At 46.0% G+C, this 9,763-nt stretch overlaps 1 pseudogene; it reads right to left on the bottom strand.

Moving 5' to 3' along the window:
* Positions 1-2,191: 2,191 nt before the first annotated feature.
* LOC105487963 (keratin, type I cytoskeletal 18 pseudogene) lies at positions 2,192-3,461 on the bottom strand (annotated as a pseudogene).
* Positions 3,462-9,763: the final 6,302 nt, after the last annotated feature.

A 9,763-nucleotide genomic window follows, 5' to 3' on the forward strand; every position in this document is an offset into this window, starting at 1 on the left:
ATCTATCCACTTTTCATTATCTCTACTGACACCTCTCTACTTCAAGCTGTCAGTCTTCTCCTTCCTACTTCATCTTCATAAGCCACTACAATAACTTAATTAATTCCTCCATATTCACTCTTGTTTTACCTCAGTATATACATGGCCATATGACACACATGTCTTACAACGTACATCTATTTTAGATAACTTGCCACATTCCCTCACATGATGTTTGGGCCTTTACATATGCCACTTCCTCTGCCTGGAATGTTGTCTCTTCCCTCTTTGCACAGCCAGCATCTAGCCATTCATCAAGCTTCAGTGTAAATGTCATTTCCTTAATAATATCTTCACTAATCATATATAAATCAGAAGTTATATTCTCCCTTACTCTTCCTTCATAGACCAATTGCAATTGTAAATTAAATATTTTATTCACATTATTATTATTATTATTATTATTATTATTATTATTTTAAGGTGGAGTCTCACTGTGTTACCCAGGCTGGAGTGCAGTGGCATGATCTCAGTTCACTGTAACCTCCCACTCCCGGATTCAAGAGATCCTCCCACCTCAGCCTCCCAAGTAGATGGGACCATAGGTGCATGCCACCATGACCTGCTAATTTTTGTATTTTTAGTAGAGCCAGGGTTTTACCACTTTGCCCAAGCTGGTCTCAAACTCCTGGGCTTAAGTGATTCTCCTGCCTTGGCCTCCTAAAGTACTGGGATTACAGGCATGAGCCACTACACCCAGTCTCACTATTTTAAAACTCTGGCACAGTGCTTGGCACATGATAAAGGTCTAGTAAATATTTGTAGAAAGAATGCAGTTTTTTTTTTTTTTTTTTTCCGAGATGGAGTTTTGCTCTTGTTGCCCAGGCTGGAGTGCAATGGCTTGATCCTGGCTCACGGCAACCTCCTCCCAGGTTCGAGCAATTCTTCTGCCTCAGGCTCCCACGTAGCTGGGATTACAGGCCTGCACCACCATCCCTGGCTAATTTTTTTGTTTTTAGTAGAGATGGGGTTTCACCATGTTGGCCAGGCTGGTCTTGAACTCCTGACCTCAGGTGATCCTCCTGCCTTGGCCTCCCAAAGTGCTGGGATTACAGGCATGAGCCACCGTACCTGGCCTCACTGTTGTATTTCAAAACTCTGGCATAGTGTTTGGCACATGATAAATGTCTAATAAATATTTGTAGAAAAATGAATAAATAAATATTGGTAGAAAGCATGCAGAATTTTTTTTTTTTTTTTCCCTGAGAGGGAGTTTTACTCTTCTTGCCCAGGCTGGAGTGCAGTGGTGCAATCCCGGCTCACTGCAACCTCCAACTCCCAGGTTCAAGTGATTCTCCTGCCTCACCCTCCCAAGTAGCTGGGATTACAGGCATGTGCCACCATGCCCAGCTAATTTTTGTGATGTTTTCTTTTGTTTTGTTTTGTTTGAGACAGAGTCTGGCTGTGTTGCCCAGGCTGGAGTGCCGTGGCACAATCTTGGCTCACTGCAACCTCCACCTCCCAGGTTCAAGCGATTCTCTTGTCTTAGTCTCCCAAGTAGCTGGGACTACAGGCGCCCACCACCACGCCCAGCTAGTTTTTGTATTTTTAGTAGAGACGAGATTTCACCACATTGACCAGGCTGGTCTCGAACTCTCGACCTCAGGTGGTCAGCCTCCCAAAGTGCTGGGATTGCAGACGTGAGCCACCATGCCTGGCAATTTTTGTATTTTTAGCAGAGATGGGATATCACCATGTTGGCCAGGCAGGGAAAGCATGCAGAATTTTTAAATGAATATTTAAGTAACCAAATAAATGAATGTTTGAATAAAACATCAAAAAGTGGCCAGGCACAGTGGCTCATGCCTGTAATCCCAACACTTTGGGGGGGCCAAGGCAGGTGGATCACGAGTTCGAGACCAGGCTGGCCAATATGGTGAAACCCCCATCTCTATTAAAAATACAAAAATTAGCTGGGAGTGGTGGAGTGCACCTGTAGTCCCAGCTGCTCCAGAATGTGAGGCAGGAGAATTGCTTGAACCCCAGAGGCGGAGGTTGCAGTGAGCCGAGATGGTGCCACTGCACTCCAGCCTGGGCAACAGAGCAAGACTCCATCTCAAAAAAATCAAAAATCTTAAAAATATTTATTTATTTTACCTCTGAACTGATTATTGGCCTCCTGCTCCCCAAAAGGTACCCTGCTTCTGCTGGCTTAATGTCTCAGAACTTTGGTGTCGTTGCTCTCATACACCACTTTGCCATCCACTGTCCTGTGGGTGGCGGTCTTCTGGATGGTTTGCATGGAGTTGCTGCTGTTCAGGGCATCGCCAAGATTGAAGTCCTTGCCATCTTCCAGCAGACGGCGGGAGGTGGCAATCTCAGCCTCCAGCTTGACCTTGATGTTCAGCAGGGCCTGGGCCTGGCGCTGTCCCTCTGCCCGGGTCTGTGCCAGCTCTGACTCCAGGTGCAGCAGGATCCCGTTGAGCTGCTCCATCTGCAGGGCATAGCGGGCCTCCACCTCCCTCAGGCTGTTCTCCAAGCTGGCCTTCAGATTTCTCATGGAGTCCAGGTCGATCACCAAGGACTGGACTGTATGTCTCAGTTTCATGAGTGGCATCTCAGCAGCTCCAACGTCAGCGGTCTGAGTGGTGACCAATGTGGTGTTCTCCTCAGTCTGCTGAGACCAGTACTTGTCGAGCTCCTCTCAGTTCTTCCAAGCCAGCTCGTCATATTGGGCCCGGATATCTGCTATGATCTTGGCAAGGTGTTGAGATTTGGGGGCATCTACCTCCACGGTCAACCCAGAGCTGGCAATCTGGGCTTGCAGGTCTTTTACTTATTCTTCGTGGTTCTTCTTCATGAAGACCCGGTCCTCCTTGAGAGCCTCGATCTCTGTCTCCGGCTGCAGCGAGTGACATTGGTGTCATCAGTGACCTTGCGAAGCCCATGGATGTAGTTCTCCACAGAATGGTGCATGACCAGCTCTGTCTCATACTTGACTCCAAAGTCATCAGCAGCAAGATGGGCATTGTCAATCTGCAGAACAATGCGGGCATTGTCCACAGTATTTGTGAAGATCTGAGCCCTCTGGTCCTCGATGGTCTTGAAGTAATGGCCTGGGGTCCCTTCTTCTCCAGGTGCTCCCGGATTTTGATCTCCAGCTTCCGGTTCTCGGTCTCCAAGCTCCTCACTCTGTCCAGGTAGGAGGCCAGGCTGTCGTTCAGGCTTTGCATGGCTTCTTTATCATTCTGGATGCCTCCCATTCCTGCCAGACCCCCGGCCGTTCCGGCGGCCAGGCCCACAAACCCAATGCCGCGCTAGAAGCTGGTGGAGCGGGGCACGGAGATCCAGGAACCAGAGCCCCCGGCACCTGCATAGATGCTGGCTGAGCTGCTGACTGGCCGAGCGCCATAGCTGGGCACCTGGACAGAGCCCAGGGACCGGTAGTTGGTGGAGAAGGTGGAGCAAATGGTGAAGCTCATTCTGACTGGGGAGGAGTGAGAGGACAGGACTCAGGCTTTGCCAAGGACCATTTATTTATTTTTAAAATTTATTTATATATTGAGATGGAGTCTTGCTCTGTAGCCTAGGCTGGAGTGCAGTGGTGCGATCTCAGCTCACTGCAACCTCTGCCTCCTAGATTCAGGCGATTCTTGTGCCTCAGCCTCCCAAGTAGCTGGGATTACAGATGTGTGCCGCCACACCTGGCTAATTTTTTTGTTTTTAGTAGAGACGAGGTTTCACCATGTTGGACAGGATGGTCTCAAACTCTTGACCTCAGGTGATCCTCAGGCATGAGCCACCACGCCCGGCCAAAAATATTTCTATTTTTGATTCGCCATTCATTCTTTTGAGACTTGTATTATGTGAACAGTATTAAATATGGGCAAGACTTTATATGTAACCATCTTTATTTCAGTCTTATTTATAAGGACAAAATGTACAGATGATCTAAATATCCAATAAAAAGGAAACATCAGTATATTAAGATGAGGTAAACGGTGCTTTCTTTCCCAAATCTAGCTTATCATCAGAATCTCCCGAGGAACTTTTATAAAAATAGAGATTTATGGGTCTTACTCTTGACCTACTAAGTTAAGATCTCTGGGAGTGGAAATAGATTTCTCTCCCTCTCTCCTTTTTTTTTTTTTTTTGAGACAGAGTCTTACTCCCTCACCCAGGCTGGAGTGCAGTGGCTCGATCTCAGCTCACTGCAACCTCTGCCTCCCAGGTTCAAGTGATTCTTGTGTCTCAGCCTCCCAAGTAGCTGAGATTACAGGTGTGCACCACCACGCCTGGCTAAGTTTTGTATTTGTAGTAGAGATGTGGTTTTGCCAGGTTGGTCAGGTAGTCAAAAGCTCAAAAGATCTGCCTGCCTCAGCCTCCCAAAGTTTTGGGATTACAGGCATGAGCCACCGTGCCAGCCAGATTTTTCTCTTTCATGGTTAGCTGGGCTTTGGAACCACTGGGTTTAGTGGGAAGAATACAGATTCTAAAGTAAGACTGACCTTGCTGCTTATTAGCTCTGTCACTTCAGGCAAATAAGTTTTCAGCCTTCCATGAAGTCATTTTCCTCATCTGTAAAATACTAATCTCTGGAGGTGCTAATTACTGAATAAAATGATGTCTATAAAGCACCTGACATGCACATTAAGTAATTGCCATTATTGTTGGTATATTGGCACTCTAGAATATTATACAGCTACTAAAATTAATCTTCCTGAAAAAAACTTTGTTCTTCTCCTATGTATCAAAGTCCTAGAAGAAAGGACATGGTACACTCAAACTGGGTAATTTGAGGAGATTTAGCAAAGGAATCATTTACAAAAGGTTCAGGGAAACCAATAAAGATTATTGCAGAACTTGTTGCAGCTGTCTATCAACAGCAGTTACCAAATGTAGGCTGAAATGGAGATCCCAGAAAGCATGGCCATATGGAAAGACAGAAAGGAAAGACAAGAGGTGTCATGGAAAGACAAGAGGTGAGACCTTCAGTAAAGGGGCACAGCCAACCCACCCCACTTCCTCAAAGGAGAACTTCCTCAAAGGAGAAGGGAAATTAATACCCTATCACAGTGTCCCCATTAGGTAAACCCAAATAGAAGAGCTCAGTATAATCCATTGATGGAGTCCTCATGAGTCCCTCCTGAGACACAAAGCAGAATGAAGACGAGAAGAGAGGCTCTGGACTAAAGAAGAGACAAATCAACTGGGTGTGGTGGCTCACACACCTGTAATCCCAGCACTTTGGGAGGCCAAGGCAGGTGGATCACCGGAGCCCAGGAGTTTAAGATCAGCCTGGCCAACATGGTGAAACCTCCTCTCTACAAAAAATACAAAAATTAGCCAGGTGAGGTGGTGCATACCTGTAGTCCCAGCTACTAAGGCAGGGGGATGAATCTCCAGCCTGCATGACAGAGCAAGACCTGGTCTAAAAAATAAAAATAAAAAATAAGATACAAATCACATACATAAGTATTTCCACTGGGTACAAATATCCATGGAAATTTTATTGTAAGTAAATACTTCAATATTTTAATATTGGCTGCCTTTGGAAGATGGATTATTGATTACCTTTTCTTGCTCTTCCTAATTTTTTTAATTTTCTAAAGTTTCAACCACAATTATAGCATTTATTGAATACTTACTGCTCTATGTATTTATGGGTGTATAAATACATTTCATCTTTTTTTTTTTTTTTTTGAGAAGGAGTCTTGCTTTGTCTCCCAGGCTGAAGTGCAGTGGCATGATCTCGGCTCACTGCAACTTCCACCCCCCACTTTCAAGCGATTCTCCTGCCTAAGCCTCCCGAATACCTGGGGCTACATGCATGCACGACCACTCCCAGCTAATTTTTGTATTTTTATTGTTTTTTTTTTTTTTTTTTTTTGGAGACAGAGTCTCACTCGACATGTCGCCCAGTCTGGAGTGCGGTGGTGCGATGCTGCGATGCTGGCTCACTGCAACCTCCACCTTCTGGGTTCAGGAGATTCTCCTGCCTCAGCCTCCCAAAAAGCTAGGATTACAGGCGTTCGCCACCACACCCAGCTAATTTTTGTATTTTTAGTAGAGATCGAGTTTTACCATGTTGGCCAGGCTGGTCTCAAATTCCTGACCTCAGGTGATCTGCCTGCCTCAGTCTCCCAAAGTGCTGAGATTACAGGTGTGAGCTGCTGCGCCCAGCTAATTTTTGTATTTTTAGTAGAGATGGGTTTTCACCATGTTAGCGAGGCTAGTTTCGAACTCCGGACCTCAAGTGATCTGCCCTCCTCAGAATCCCAAAGTGCTGGGATTATAGGCGTGAGCCACCGCACCTCGTCCATTTCATCTTCGTAGCAACCCTATGAGGTAGGTACTATTATCCTCACATTACAGACAACAAAATTGCAACTAGAGAGGTGAAGTAAGTGACTTATCCAAAGTGTACAACTGCAAGTAAACTGTGGAGCCACGACTTAAATATAGCCATTCTGCTACAGTCTTCATACTTTTAAAAACACTACTTCGTTATATTCATAGTAGGTAACAAGAAAGATCTTTACTAGGGGAAAAATAATTAATGTTTTTTGTTTTTTTGGTGTGTCTGTGAGACAGGGTGTTTGTAGCCCAGCCTGGAGTGCAGTGAGTCACTACAACCTCAACCTCCCAGGTGCGAGCTATCCTCTTACCTCAGCCTCTCGAGTAGCTGGGACTAAAGGCATGCCCCACCATGCCTGGCTAACTTTTTTTTTTTTTTTTTGAGATAGAGTCTCCTTCTGTTGCCCAGGCTGGAGTATAGGGGCACAGTCTCAGTCCACTGCAGCCTCAACCTCCTGGGCTCAAGCAATCCTCCGACCTCAACTTCCCAAGTAGCTGAGATTACAAGCAGGCACCGTCATGCCTGGCTAGTTTTTGTCTGTACATAAGGGTCTCACTACATTGCCCAGGCTGGTCTCAACCTCCTGAGCTCAAGCAATCCTCCTACATGGGCCTCCCAAAGTGCTAAGATTATAGGCATGAGCCACCATGCCCAGCCCACTTTAATTTGTTTTAAAGAAAAATATTTTTATTGTATATTTTCCTGGTATTCAATAAATATTAAAAGCATACAATGATATAATACTATGTATAATAAACAGTAATATATAATAGAAATATGTATAGTTTTGATTTACTAATCTTATTTCTTCTTCCTTACTAATAAAATCCTGGCCGGGCGCAGTGGCTCATGCCTGTAATCCCAGCAGTTTCGGAGGCCGAGGTAGGTGGATCATTGAGGTCAGGAATTCAAGATGAGTCTGGCCAACATGGTGAAACCCCGTCTCTACTAAAAATACAAAAAAATTTAGCCTGGTGGCCGGGTGCGGTGGCTCACACCTATAATCCTAGCACTGTGGAAGGCCGAGGCAGGCAGATCACTTGAGGTAAGGAGTTCAAGACCAGCCTGGCCAACATGGCGAAACCCCTCCTCTACTAAAAAAACAAAAATTGTCAGACATAGTGGCTCGCACCTGTAATTTGGGAAGCCGAGGCAGGCGGATCACAAGGTCAAGAGTTTGAGACCATCCTGACGAACATGGTGAAACCTATCTCTACTAAAAGTGCAAAATTAGCTGGGTATGGTGGTGCATGTCTGTAATCCCAGCTACTCAGGAGGCTGACGCAGGAGAATCGCGTAAACCCAGGAGGCAGAGGTTGCACTGAGCCAAGATTGCGCCATTATACTGCAGCCTGGGCAACAAGAGCGAAACTCCGTCTCAAAAAAAAAGAAATTAGTGGGGCACGGCCGGGCGTGGTGGCTCATGTCTGTAATCCCAGCACTTTGGGAGGCTGAGGTGGGCAGATCACGAGGTCAGGACTTCAAGTCCATCCTGGACAACATGATGAAACTCCTTCTCTACTAAAAATACAAAAAAAAAAAAAAAATAGCTGGACGTGGTTGTGGGCACCTATAATCCCAGCTACTCGGGAGGCTGAGGCAGGGGGGAATCGCTTGAAACAAAGGCAGAGGTTGCAGTGAACCAAGATCGCACCACTGCACTCCAGCCTGGACGAAAGAGCAAAACTCCGTCTCAAAAAAAAAAAAAAAAAGTTAGTGGGGCATGGTGGCACATGCCTGTAATCCCAGCTACTCAGGAGGCTGAGGCAGGAGAATCCCCTGAACCCAGGAGGCAGAGGTTGCAGTGAGCCAAGATCATTCCATTTTATTTCAGCCTGGGCAACAGAACAAGACTACATCTAAAAACAAAAACAAAAACAAAAGAAATTTGCAGACAGGTGTGGTGGCTCACACCTGTAATCCCAGCACTTTGGGAGGCCGAGCAGGCAGATCACCTGAGGTTGGGAGTTCAAGACCAGCCTGACCAACCTGGAGAAACCCCACCTTTACTGAAAATACAAAATTAGCTGGCCGTGGTGATGCATGCTTGTAATCCCAGCTACTTGGGAGGCTGAGGCAGGAGAATTGCTTGAACTCAAGAGGTGGAGGTTGCAGTGAGCCGAGAATGCGCCATTGCACTCCAGCCTGGACAATAAGGGCAAAACTCCATCTCCAAAATAAAAAATTATGTTGGCATGGTATTGGGCTCCTGTAGTCTCTGCTACTTGGGAGGCTGAAGCAGGAGAATTGCTTAAGTCCAGGAGGTATATGTTGCACTGAGCCAAGATTGCATCACTGCACTCGAGCCTGGGTGACAGAGCAAGACTCCTCTCAAAAAAAAATACAATAGGCTGGGTGCAGTGGCTCACACCTGTAATCTCAGCACATTGGGAGGCCAAGGCAGGCGGATCACCTGAGGTCAGAAGTTCGGGACCAGACTGGCCAGCGTGGTGAAACCCTGTCTCTACTAAAAACATGAAATTAACCGGGTGTGGTGGCACATGCCTGTAATCCCAGCTACTAGGGAGGCTGAGGCAGGAGAATCACTTGAACCTGGGAGGAGGAGGTTGCACTGAGCCAAGAGAGCACCATCGCACTCCAGCCTGGGCAACAAAAGTGAAACTCCATCTCAAAAAAATTTTTTTAATTAAAAAAAATTTAAAAGGCCGGGTGCAGTGGCTCACGCCTGTAATCCCAACACTTTGGGAGGCCTAGGTGGGTGGATCACAAGGTCAGAAGATCAAGACCATCCTGGCTAACATGGTGAAACCCCGTCTCTACTAAAAATAGAAAAAATTGACCGGGTGTGGTGGCGGGCACCTGTAGTCCCAGCCACTTGGGAGGCTGAGGCAGGAGAATGGCGTGAATCTGGGAGGCGGAGCTTGCAGTGAGCTAAGATTGCACCACTGCACTCCAGCCTGGGCGACAGAGCGAGACTCCATCTCAATAAATAAATAAATAAATAAATAAATAAATAAATAAATAAAAAGAAAAAAGAAAAAAGAACCAAAAAAGAGAAACTAAAAAAGAAAAAATAAATTAAAAAAAAAAAGGCCGGGTGCAATGGCTCGCACCTGTAATCCCAGCACTTTGGGAGGCCAAGGCAGGAGAATCACCTGAACTCATCAGTTCAAAACTAGCCTGGCCAACATGGTGAAACCCTGTCTGTACTAAAATACAAAAATTAGCTGGGCATGGTGGTGGGTGCCTATAATCCCAGCTACTGAGAGGCTAAGGCAGAAGAATCGCTAGAACCAGGGAGCCCGAGGTTACAATGAATCAAGATCACGCCACTGCACTCCACCCTGAGCGACAGGGTAAGACTCTGTCGCAAAATAAAATAAAATAAAATAAAATAAAATCCCTCGTTTTCTTTGATTTGTTTTGTTTTGTTTTCGTTTTTTGAGATGGAGTCTCGCTCAGTCG

This window comes from Macaca nemestrina, chromosome 3, assembly GCF_043159975.1.
Source record: "Macaca nemestrina isolate mMacNem1 chromosome 3, mMacNem.hap1, whole genome shotgun sequence".
In the NCBI taxonomy this organism is placed as follows: domain Eukaryota; kingdom Metazoa; phylum Chordata; class Mammalia; order Primates; family Cercopithecidae; genus Macaca; species Macaca nemestrina.